Consider the following 10147-nt stretch of genomic DNA (forward strand, 5'->3'; position numbering starts at 1 on the left):
GCCATGATTATATAGCATTTGAATATGATGTTATTATAGTGAGTGCTTTATCTGCTCTTTAACCGCATACTTGTCTACTGCCCCTTACAGATGAATATACACATGTTGTACCTTAAGCATTAAAAAAATGAGGCGAGAAAGCAAGTGAAAATGCTCTTCAGCTGTCTCAGAAGTTATATGCATTTCATTTTCACTGGCAGCAGCTGGACAAAAGCTTAGACTTGTGCTTGTGCTATCAGTGAACACTGTGCCATCAGAAGTAGCACAGGGTCAGGTGGGCGGGTGAGCCTGCAAACTCACTTTACGGTGTTTTCATCGATAAGGTCCTCCACAATCAGGGATGAGCTGTATCATGAACCCATCTGAACTCAATTTATTCATCCTTTGAAGCTATCATATAAATGTTTGTGATATACAGCCGTATGTGATATGGTTATAGGGTTTTGAAGGCTAATTTTCTAGACTTATTCATATAGCTTGACCACATTTCAGATCAGAAACAAAAGGATTTAATTTTTCCACAGTTTTATTGGCAAGGTGAGGAAAGCTTTGAAATCTGTACTGTCATCTGTATATGAATAAACATCTGTGGAAAATGTAATAATAAAATGAACAAATCCTATGAAAAACTATTTATTATACATATTTCTAGGAGGGGAACCTCTATTAAATCAGAGTGAGTGCTGAAATAGCATCTCAGGATATATTATGAATGAAAACATTAGTTTTGTCAGATTTTTTAGTGTATTTACTCTATTTGAAAGAAAAATGTTGAAAGTAATCTTTTTATGTGTTTTGTGTGTGTGTGTGTGTGTGTGTGTGTGTGTGTGTGTGTGTGTGTGTGTGTGTGTGTGTGTGTCTGAAAATCATCAGCTACTATGAAGCATTCACAAGCTTACTAGTTGGTCATTTACATAGAGAACCTTTTCTCATAAAAGCTACAATTGCATGTGTACAGGTGGCTGATGTAAAGTACTGGCACCTTTTTATTCCAATCCAGTCACTGGTTATAGCAAATGGAGCTGTGGTATTACAGTGCAGGGTGCAAGTGAAGGAATGAGATTAATCTAACAAGTCAATTGTCAAATGAAATTCTATCACTTGGTTCCAGCCAGCACCCATGGCCTCCAGTGAATCCTTTCTTTCTCTTTCTCTATCTCTTCTTGTTTCCCCCTTCTGTAAGGGTTGAACAGCAGGACTGGAGGAATGAACAACTGGCAGGGAACTAAAACTCCCCGAGGACCCGATATGTCAGCCAGATAGAACCAAGATGGAGTAAGCCTTTGTTCTTCACAACAGGCTCCACTTCATCACATACCAAAGCTCTGATTGCCCTCCGGGCCATTAGACAGTGGAAAACAGGGCAGGTAGGACAAAGAGGAAGCCCTCACCTTGAATGAATTCACCCTACGTATTGAGTTAACAAGGATTTGATCCAGCTTGGTGCCTTTACATTTGAAAAACACTGGATCTACCAGGTCAGTCCTTTGTAGATAAGGAGCTTCATCCACTTACACCTTTTACTCATGAGAGAAAATCCTCTATGGATAAGAAACATATTTACCATATAAAATGTATCATGCCAAAGAAATGTGTCATTTTATCAAATAACAAGAAAACTGCAGTAACTGCACTCTGGCTAGTTAGCTAGCTGGTCAGATAACCTGAGCCAAAGCTAATTTGCTGTTCCTGTTTTCCTGTCATTTTCCTGTTTCCTGTCATTAAAAAATCTCTTACGATGCACCATCACCTTAGTAGCTGAGTTAGTTATATCACATACAGCAAATAAAGTGAGAGTTAAATAAATTAATGGAGAAACAATGTAACACCAGATTAACTATTGAAAGATAAGTAGCCTAGCTTAGTACAGAGTAGCACTAACTGCTGTCTTTGAGGTCTTTGACTCATACTTGAATATATTAAATCAAAAATTAATTCCTTAATATACCTGAAAAGGCATAAAATGAAGATTTTATAATTTATAAATAAGTTACAGAGTCGGGGTAAAAACCCTCAGACCCTTTTTTCTCAACAATGTTACTGTACTTACTGCTCTTTGCCTTTGTAATGCCTTGTAAGCCTGTGGATCATCTATTACAGGAGATATACTGTACATTAGAAGTGTGGTGCCCTTTAATAAATTAAGCATAAAAATATAGCTGTATGAAACAATCACTTGAATAATAGTCCCATACTGGTTTTACACATCGCAATGCTGGAGTAACCACAATCATCATAGTAATGAATGCCCTTGTCGGTGTTATCACAATGTGAAACAGTTTATCTGGGGTATTTGTCTGGGTAAACTTGGTGTCTTGTAACAAGTATGAGAGGTGTTGTACTAAGTGAGCCACAAAATGTGGAGCAGCAGTATCTTATGATATCATCATACCTCCACTGCTTGTTGTTTAAAGATCATTTGTTTCAGCCTCATTGTGTGTTCGAAAAAGCAAACAATTACCTGAAGAATGAGTTCCAAATGAACGTATTTCTTTCTGGCACCTAACCTGGTGTCCTTGTCCTTAAACTATCTGATACAAGTTGAAACAAATGCTAAGATGACAAGATGACAGATATAGGGTGAAAGATAAACAATGGAGTCGTTCCCACTGGAGGGTCTCTTACACATGTCGATGCTGACCTTCTCAAAATAATCTGATGTGATAATAAATCCACAGGAAGAAACATACATGAAACGACGCAGCCTCAGGGAACATTTCACGATTTTAATGTGGAAAAAACAAAACTGAGATGCAATTGATTGATGTTTGCTGTGCAGCTACAAACAGAGAAGGCATGGATTAAAGTCTTTCATTGAATCCCTTTGTTGTTGACATTCAGCAAATTAAATTGCCATGTAACAGATCAGAATTATTCTTTTGAAGTGACAAAAAAAGATATTTCATGATCAGAGGGAGATTAATTGACTGCTGCCATCTTGGGGAGCCTCTGCGATATTAATTTGTGCGGTAGTGCTCCATTAAATTCTCAGTTTTATGCCGTCCATCATTGTGTAAAGTGTTTTGCCCACATCCCTGAGAATAATACTCCATCAATGGCATTTTCTAATCTCACCTTTGTTGTGTAATATGCAAAGCTATTGTTCGAGGGATGAAAGCTCGATCACTCAATAAATTTGTAGACCTATTGAACTCTGTCAGACAACTTGATTAACGTGATTAATAAGGCTTTTGTTTACTCTGATAAACAGCAATGACTCACTGCCAAAGCCTGTAACTATAATACATTAAATTTGGGGAACAGGGGTGGCTCTGTAAAAGTGCATGGATAGCTCTTGGTTTTAACACCACCAGGGTCAAGGTGAATGGTAATGTTGAACTTGCTATCAAAATGGTGATGTAACCATGTAACCATGTTAGCTAGTGTTAACTAGCAAACTAACCCTGGATTCTGTTTGTGTCTGTAGGCTAGCAGTCAGGCTAGAATGGTGGATATATCAAAGTATGAGTTGAATTTCTGTTGAGAAATCCCATGAAAATGTCACTATGAATAACTTTTTTTTATACCTTAATATACTCTGACATTTTTATCCCTTTCTATACTAGGACTTTTTTTATGCCTTTCTATGGCCTGTTCTATGGTGTTTTCATGCATTATTATACTATGACATTTATTGACATTTTTATGCCTTGAGATATTATGACATTTTATGCCTTACTATACAATGACGTTTTTATGCCTCTACTATACTACGACATTTTTATGACATTTTTATGCCTTAATATACTATGACGTTTAAATGACATTTTTAGCCTCACTATACTATGACATTTTTATGCCCTAACATACTGTGACATTTTAACGACATTTTATGCCTTATTATAGTATGACGTATTTTGACGTTTTCATACCTTACTTTACCATTACGCTTTTTGACGTTTTTATGCCTTACTGTACTATGACGTTTCATGCCTTATTATACTATGATGTTTTTTGAGGTTTTTATGCTTCACTATACTATGGCGATGTTTGACGTTTGTATGCCTTATTATATTATAATGTTTTTATGACATTTTTATTCCTTACTATACTATGATGTTTTTATGCCATAATATATAATGGCTCTTCTATGCTTTACTATAGTATGACTTTTTATTCCTTACCATACAAAGATTTTTTATGCCTTACTTGCTTGACTCCACCTGCAGGTGGATCACCAACATCCTGTGGGACCAGATGCAGCACATGCAGCTGGGGAAACTCTGACTCCCGGAACCATCAGCACCGGATCCCCCCATGGCTGTGTCCTTTCTCCTCTGCTTTTCTCCCTTTACACCAACACCTGCACCTCCAATTATCAGTCATTAAAGTTCCTAAAGTTTGCGGACGACACCATCCTCATTGGAGACTTATCTCTGATGGGGAGCTGAACATCAGCTTCCTAATGAAGGAAGCGCAGAAGAGGTTGTACTTCCTGCTGCAGTTGAAGAAGTTCAACTTGCAAAGGACAATGATGGTGAACTTCTACACTGCCATCATCGAATCCATCCTCACCTCCTCCATCACCACCTGATACGCTGCTGCCACTGCCAAGGAAAAGAGCAGACTGCAGTTTATCATTCACTCTGCTATGACGTGTTTTGACATTTTTATGCCTAACTATACTAAGATGTTTTTTGACATTTTTATGTCCAACTATACTATGACATATTTTGACATTTTTATGACTTACTATACTTTTGACATTTTTTGATGTTTGTAGACCTAACCATACTATGATGTTTTTTTGGTCATTTTATACCTTAGTATACTACGATGTTTTTTGAAATTTGTATGCCTTACAATATATGACCTCTTTTGATGTTTGTATGCATTACTATACTATGTCATTTTTTTAGGTTTTTATGCTTTATTATACTTTGATATTTTTTTGCTAATTCATGCCCTACTATACTTTGACCTTTTCGACATTTGTCTATAATGTTTATATGCCTTACTATAGCATGTTTTTTGACATTTTTATGCCTTATTATATATGTTTTTTGATGTTTTTATGCCTTACTATATTATGATGTTATTATGCATTGTTATAGCATGTCGTTTTTTGACATTTTTATGCATTACTATACAAGGACATTTTTTTCACACCCCACTGAACTATTGCACATTCCCCCAGTGATTTTGCAGTGTACATATTTTTCTTGTTTATGTTTATAGTTTCCTATGTTCTCTTTTATATCATTTTTCTTCATATTTTATTGTAAATATTTTATGTTGTTGTTAAAATTTTCTTTGTATATCTAAGATGTCTGTTCTGCAGAACTTGCTTGTTTCATCTTTGTTTATATTTCTTTTCTTCTTGCAATGTCTATTTATATGCACCAAAGAAACACAGCAAGTTCCTTGTATGTTGAAAACTTATTTTGCAGTAAACCACATTCTGATTCTGAATCTGATTCTATGACTTTTTAATGCCTTACTATACTATGACATTTATAAGCCTTAATATACTATGATGTTTTTTTACGTTTTTATGCCTTACTGTACTATGACGTTTTTGTCATTTTTATACCTTACTATACTATGTTGTTTTATGCCTTACCATACTATGATGTTTTAATGACATTCTGTCATAAAATATTTTGCTGTTTCTTGGCATTTTATGCATAATTATATTATTTCATCTCATGCCTAGCCATAACATGACGTTTTTATGACCTTTTATGCCTTAATATGCTATGTTGTATTTTTGACGTTTTTTGCCATACTATACTATGAGTTTTTTTTGCATTTTTATGCATAATGATATTATTTCATCTCATGCCTAGCCAAAATATGACGTTTTTATGACCTTTTATGACTTAATATGCTATGTTGTATTTTTGACGTTTTTTGCCATGTCGTTTTTTGGTATTTTCTGTCAAAAAAATATTTTGCTGTTTCTTGGCATTTTATGCCTTACTATACTATCTAGTTTAATGCCTGACCATACTATGACGTTTGTATGAACTTTTATGCCTTAATATGCTATGTTGTATTTTTGACATTTTTTGCCATGACATTTTTTGGTATTTTTCTGCCATACTATTTTTTGCCCATTCTTGGCATTTTATGCCTTACTATACTATCTTGTTTGATGCCTGACCATACTATGACGTTTGTATAACCTTTTATGCCTTAATATACCACGTTGTATTTTTGACCTTTTTTGCCATACTATACTATGACGTTTTTTGGTATTTTTCTACCATAGTATACGTTGACCTTTTTTTAGCACTTTTGTGTCTCACTATACTATGTCGAGTTATGGTTTACTATACCATGACATCTTTAATCGTTGGATTACTACTTGTTGAAATATAGCAGCTTGTGGTACAATGGTTAGAGCAGCTACCTCTTACTCAGAAGGTTGTTGGTTCAATTCCCAGTAAGATGCTAAACGGTCATGTGCCTTTTTTTAAAAAGAATTTTAACACCATACTATACTATGTGGTTTTTTTGCATTTTTCTTCCATAAACCTTTATCATTTTATGCCTTACTATACTATCTAGTTTGATGCCTAACCATACTATGACGTTTTTATGACCTTTTATGCCTTAATATGCTATGTTGTATTTTTGACATTTTTTGCCATGTCGTTTTTTGGTAATTTCTGTCAAAAAAATATTTTGCTGTTTCTTGGCATTTTATGCCTTATTATACTATGTAGTTTGATGCCTGACCATACTATGACCTTTTATGACCTTTTATGCCTTAATATACTATGTTGTATTTTTTGACATTTTATGCCATACTATAATATTTTTTTTTTTGCATTTTTATGCCTAATTATATTATTTCATCTCATGCCTAGCCATACTATGACCTTTTTATGACCTTTTATACCTTAATATGCTATGTTTTATTTTTGACGTTTTTTGCCATACTATACTATGTCGTTTTTTGGTATTTTCTGTCAAAAAAATATTTTGCTGTTTCTTGGCATTTTATGCCTTACTATACTAAATCCTTTGATGCCTGACCAAAATATGACGTTTTTATGACCTTTTATGTCTTAATATGCTATGTTGTATTTTTGACGTTTTTTGCCATACTATACTATGATGTTTTTTGGTATTTTTCTGCCATACTATTTTTTGCTGTTTCTTCGCATTTTATGCCTTACTATACTATGTAGTTTGATGCCTGACCATACTATGAACTTTTTATGACCTTTTATGCCTTAATATACTATGTTGTATTTTTTGGTATTTTCTGTCATAAAATATTTTGCTGTTTCTTGGCATTTTATGCATAAATACATTATTTCATCTCATGCCTAGCCATAACATGACGTTTTTATGACCTTTTATGCCTTAATATGCTATGTCGTATTTTTGACGTTTTTTGCCATACTATACTATGTCGTTTTTTGGTATTTTCTGTCAAAAAAATATTTTGCTGTTTCTTGGCATTTTATGCCTTACTATACTATGTAGTTTGATGCCTGACCATACTATGACCTTTTTATGACCTTTTATGCCTTAATATACTATGTTGTATTTTTTGACATTTTATGCCATACTTTTTAGTATTTTTTGCATTTTTTTGCCATTTTTTTATGCCTAATTATATTATTTCATCTCATGCCTAGCCATATTATGACCTTTTTATGACCTTTTATACCTTAATATGCTATGTTGTATTTCTGTCGCTTTTTGGCATTTTTTGTCATAAAATTCATTGCTGTTTTTTTCACATTTTATGCCTTACTATACTATCTCCTTTGATGCCTGACCATACCATGACGTTTTTATGACCTTTTATGCCTTAATATGCTATGTTGTATTTGTGGTATTTTTCTGCCATACTATTTTTTGCTGATTCTTGGCACTTTATGCCTTACTATACTATGTAGTTTGATGCCTGACCATACTATGACGTTTGTATAACCTTTTATGCCTTAATATACCACGTTGTATTTTTGACCTTTTTTGCCATACTATACTATGACGTTTTTTGGTATTTTCTGTCATAAAATATTTTGCTGTTTCTTGGCATTTTATGCATAATTACATTATTTCATCTCATGCCTAGCCATAACATGACGTTTTTATGACCTTTTATGCCTTAATATGCTATGTTGTATTTTTGACGTTTTTTGCCATACCATACTTGAGGTTTTTTTGCATTTTTATGCATAATGATATTATTTCATCTCATGCCTAGCCAAAATATGATGTTTTTATGACCTTTTATGACTTAATATGCTATGCTGTATTTTTGACGTTTTTTGCCATGTCGTTTTTTGGTATTTTCTGTCAAAAAAATATTTAGCTGATTCTTGGCATTTTATGCCTTACTATACTATGTTGTTTGATGCCTGACCATACTATGACCTTTTTATGACCTTTTATGCCTTAATATACTATGTTGTATTTTTTAACATTTTATGCCATACTATAATATTTTGTTTTTTTGTCATTTTTATGCCTAATTATATTTATTTCATCTCATGCCTAGCCATACTATGACCTTTTTATGACCTTTTATACCTTAATATGCTATGTTGTATTTTTGTCGTTTTTTGGCATTTTTTGTCATAAAATTCATTGGTGTTTTTTTCGCATTTTATGCCTTACTATACTATCTCCTTTGATGCCTGACCATACCATGACGTTTTTATGACTTTTATGCCTTAATATGCTATGTTGTATTTTTGACATTTTTTGCCATGACATTTTTTGGTATTTTTCTGCCATACTATTTTTTGCCCATTCTTGGCATTTTATGCCTTACTATACTATCTTGTTTGATGCCTGACCATACTATGACCTTTTTATGACCTTTTATGCCTTAATATGCTATGTTGTATTTTTGACGTTTTTTGCCATACTATACTATGTCGTTTTTTGGCATTTTTTGTCATAAAATTCATTGCTGTTTCTTCGCATTTTATGCCTTACTATACTAAATCCTTTGATGCCTGACCAAAATATGACGTTTTTATGACCTTTTATGTCTTAATATGCTATGTTGTATTTTTGACGTTTTTTGCCTTAATATGCTATGTTGTATTTTTGGTATTTTTCTGCCATACTATTTTTTGCTGATTCTTGGCATTTTATGCCTTACTATACTATGTAGTTTGATACCTTACTATACTATGACGTTTGTATAAGCTTTTATGCCTTAATATGCTATGTTGTATTTTTGACGTTTCTTGCCATACTATACTATGACGTTTTTTGGTATTTTGTGTCATAAAATATTTTGCTGTTTCTTGGCATTTTATGCCTTACTATACTATCTTGTTTGATGCTTGACCATAATATGACGTTTTTATGACCTTTTATGGCTTAATATACCACGTTGTATTGTTGACCTTTTTTGCCATACTATACTATACTATACTATACTATACTATACCGTTTTTTGGTATTTTTCTACCATAGTGTACGTTGACCTTTTTTTAGCACTTTTGTGTCTCACTATACTATGTCGAGTTATGTTTTACTATACCATGACTACTACCACTACTTGTTGAAGTATAGCAGCTTATGGTACAATGGTTAGAGCAGCTACCTCTTACTCAGAAGGTTGTTGGTTCAATTCCCAGTAAGATGCTAAACAGTCATGTGCCTCTTTTTAAAAAGAATTTTAACACCATACTATACTATGTGGTTTTTTTGGCATTTTTCTTCCATAAAACCTTTTCCCATTTTTTGGCATTTTATGCCTTACTATACTATCTAGTTTGATGCCTGACCATACTATGACCTTTTTATGACCTTTTATACCTTAATATGCTATGTTGTATTTTTGTCGTTTTTTGGCATTTTTTGTCATAAAATTCATTGCTGTTTTTTTCGCATTTTATGCCTTACTATACTATCTCCTTTGATGCCTGACCATACCATGACGTTTTTATGACCTTTTATGCCTTAATATGCTATGTTGTATTTTTGACGTTTTTTGCTATACCATACTATGAGGTTTTTTTGCATTTTTATGCATAATGATATTGTTTCATCTCATGCCTAGCCAAAATATGACGTTTTTATGACCTTTTATGACTTAATATGCTATGTTGTATTTTTGACGTTTTTTGGTATTTTCTGTCATAAAATATTTTGCTGTTTCTTGGCATTTTATGCCTTACTATACTATGTAGTTTGATGCCTGACCATACTATGACGTTTGTAT

The 10147-nt window shown here is 33.2% G+C and overlaps 1 long non-coding RNA gene across 1 annotated transcript; it reads left to right on the forward strand.

Moving 5' to 3' along the window:
• The first annotated feature begins 535 nt into the window (after positions 1 to 535).
• On the forward strand, positions 536 to 5412 carry LOC147818463 (uncharacterized). Its single transcript, XR_015437946.1, has 2 exons — positions 536 to 1367; positions 4170 to 5412. It is a non-coding gene; the product is annotated as an uncharacterized LOC147818463 (long non-coding RNA).
• The last annotated feature ends 4735 nt before the right edge of the window (positions 5413 to 10147 follow it).

This window comes from Seriola lalandi, unplaced genomic scaffold (genome assembly GCF_002814215.2).
Source record: "Seriola lalandi dorsalis isolate HSWRI2012SDOR001 ecotype SW California unplaced genomic scaffold, Sedor1 jcf7180002054579, whole genome shotgun sequence".
Classification (NCBI taxonomy): domain Eukaryota; kingdom Metazoa; phylum Chordata; class Actinopteri; order Carangiformes; family Carangidae; genus Seriola; species Seriola lalandi.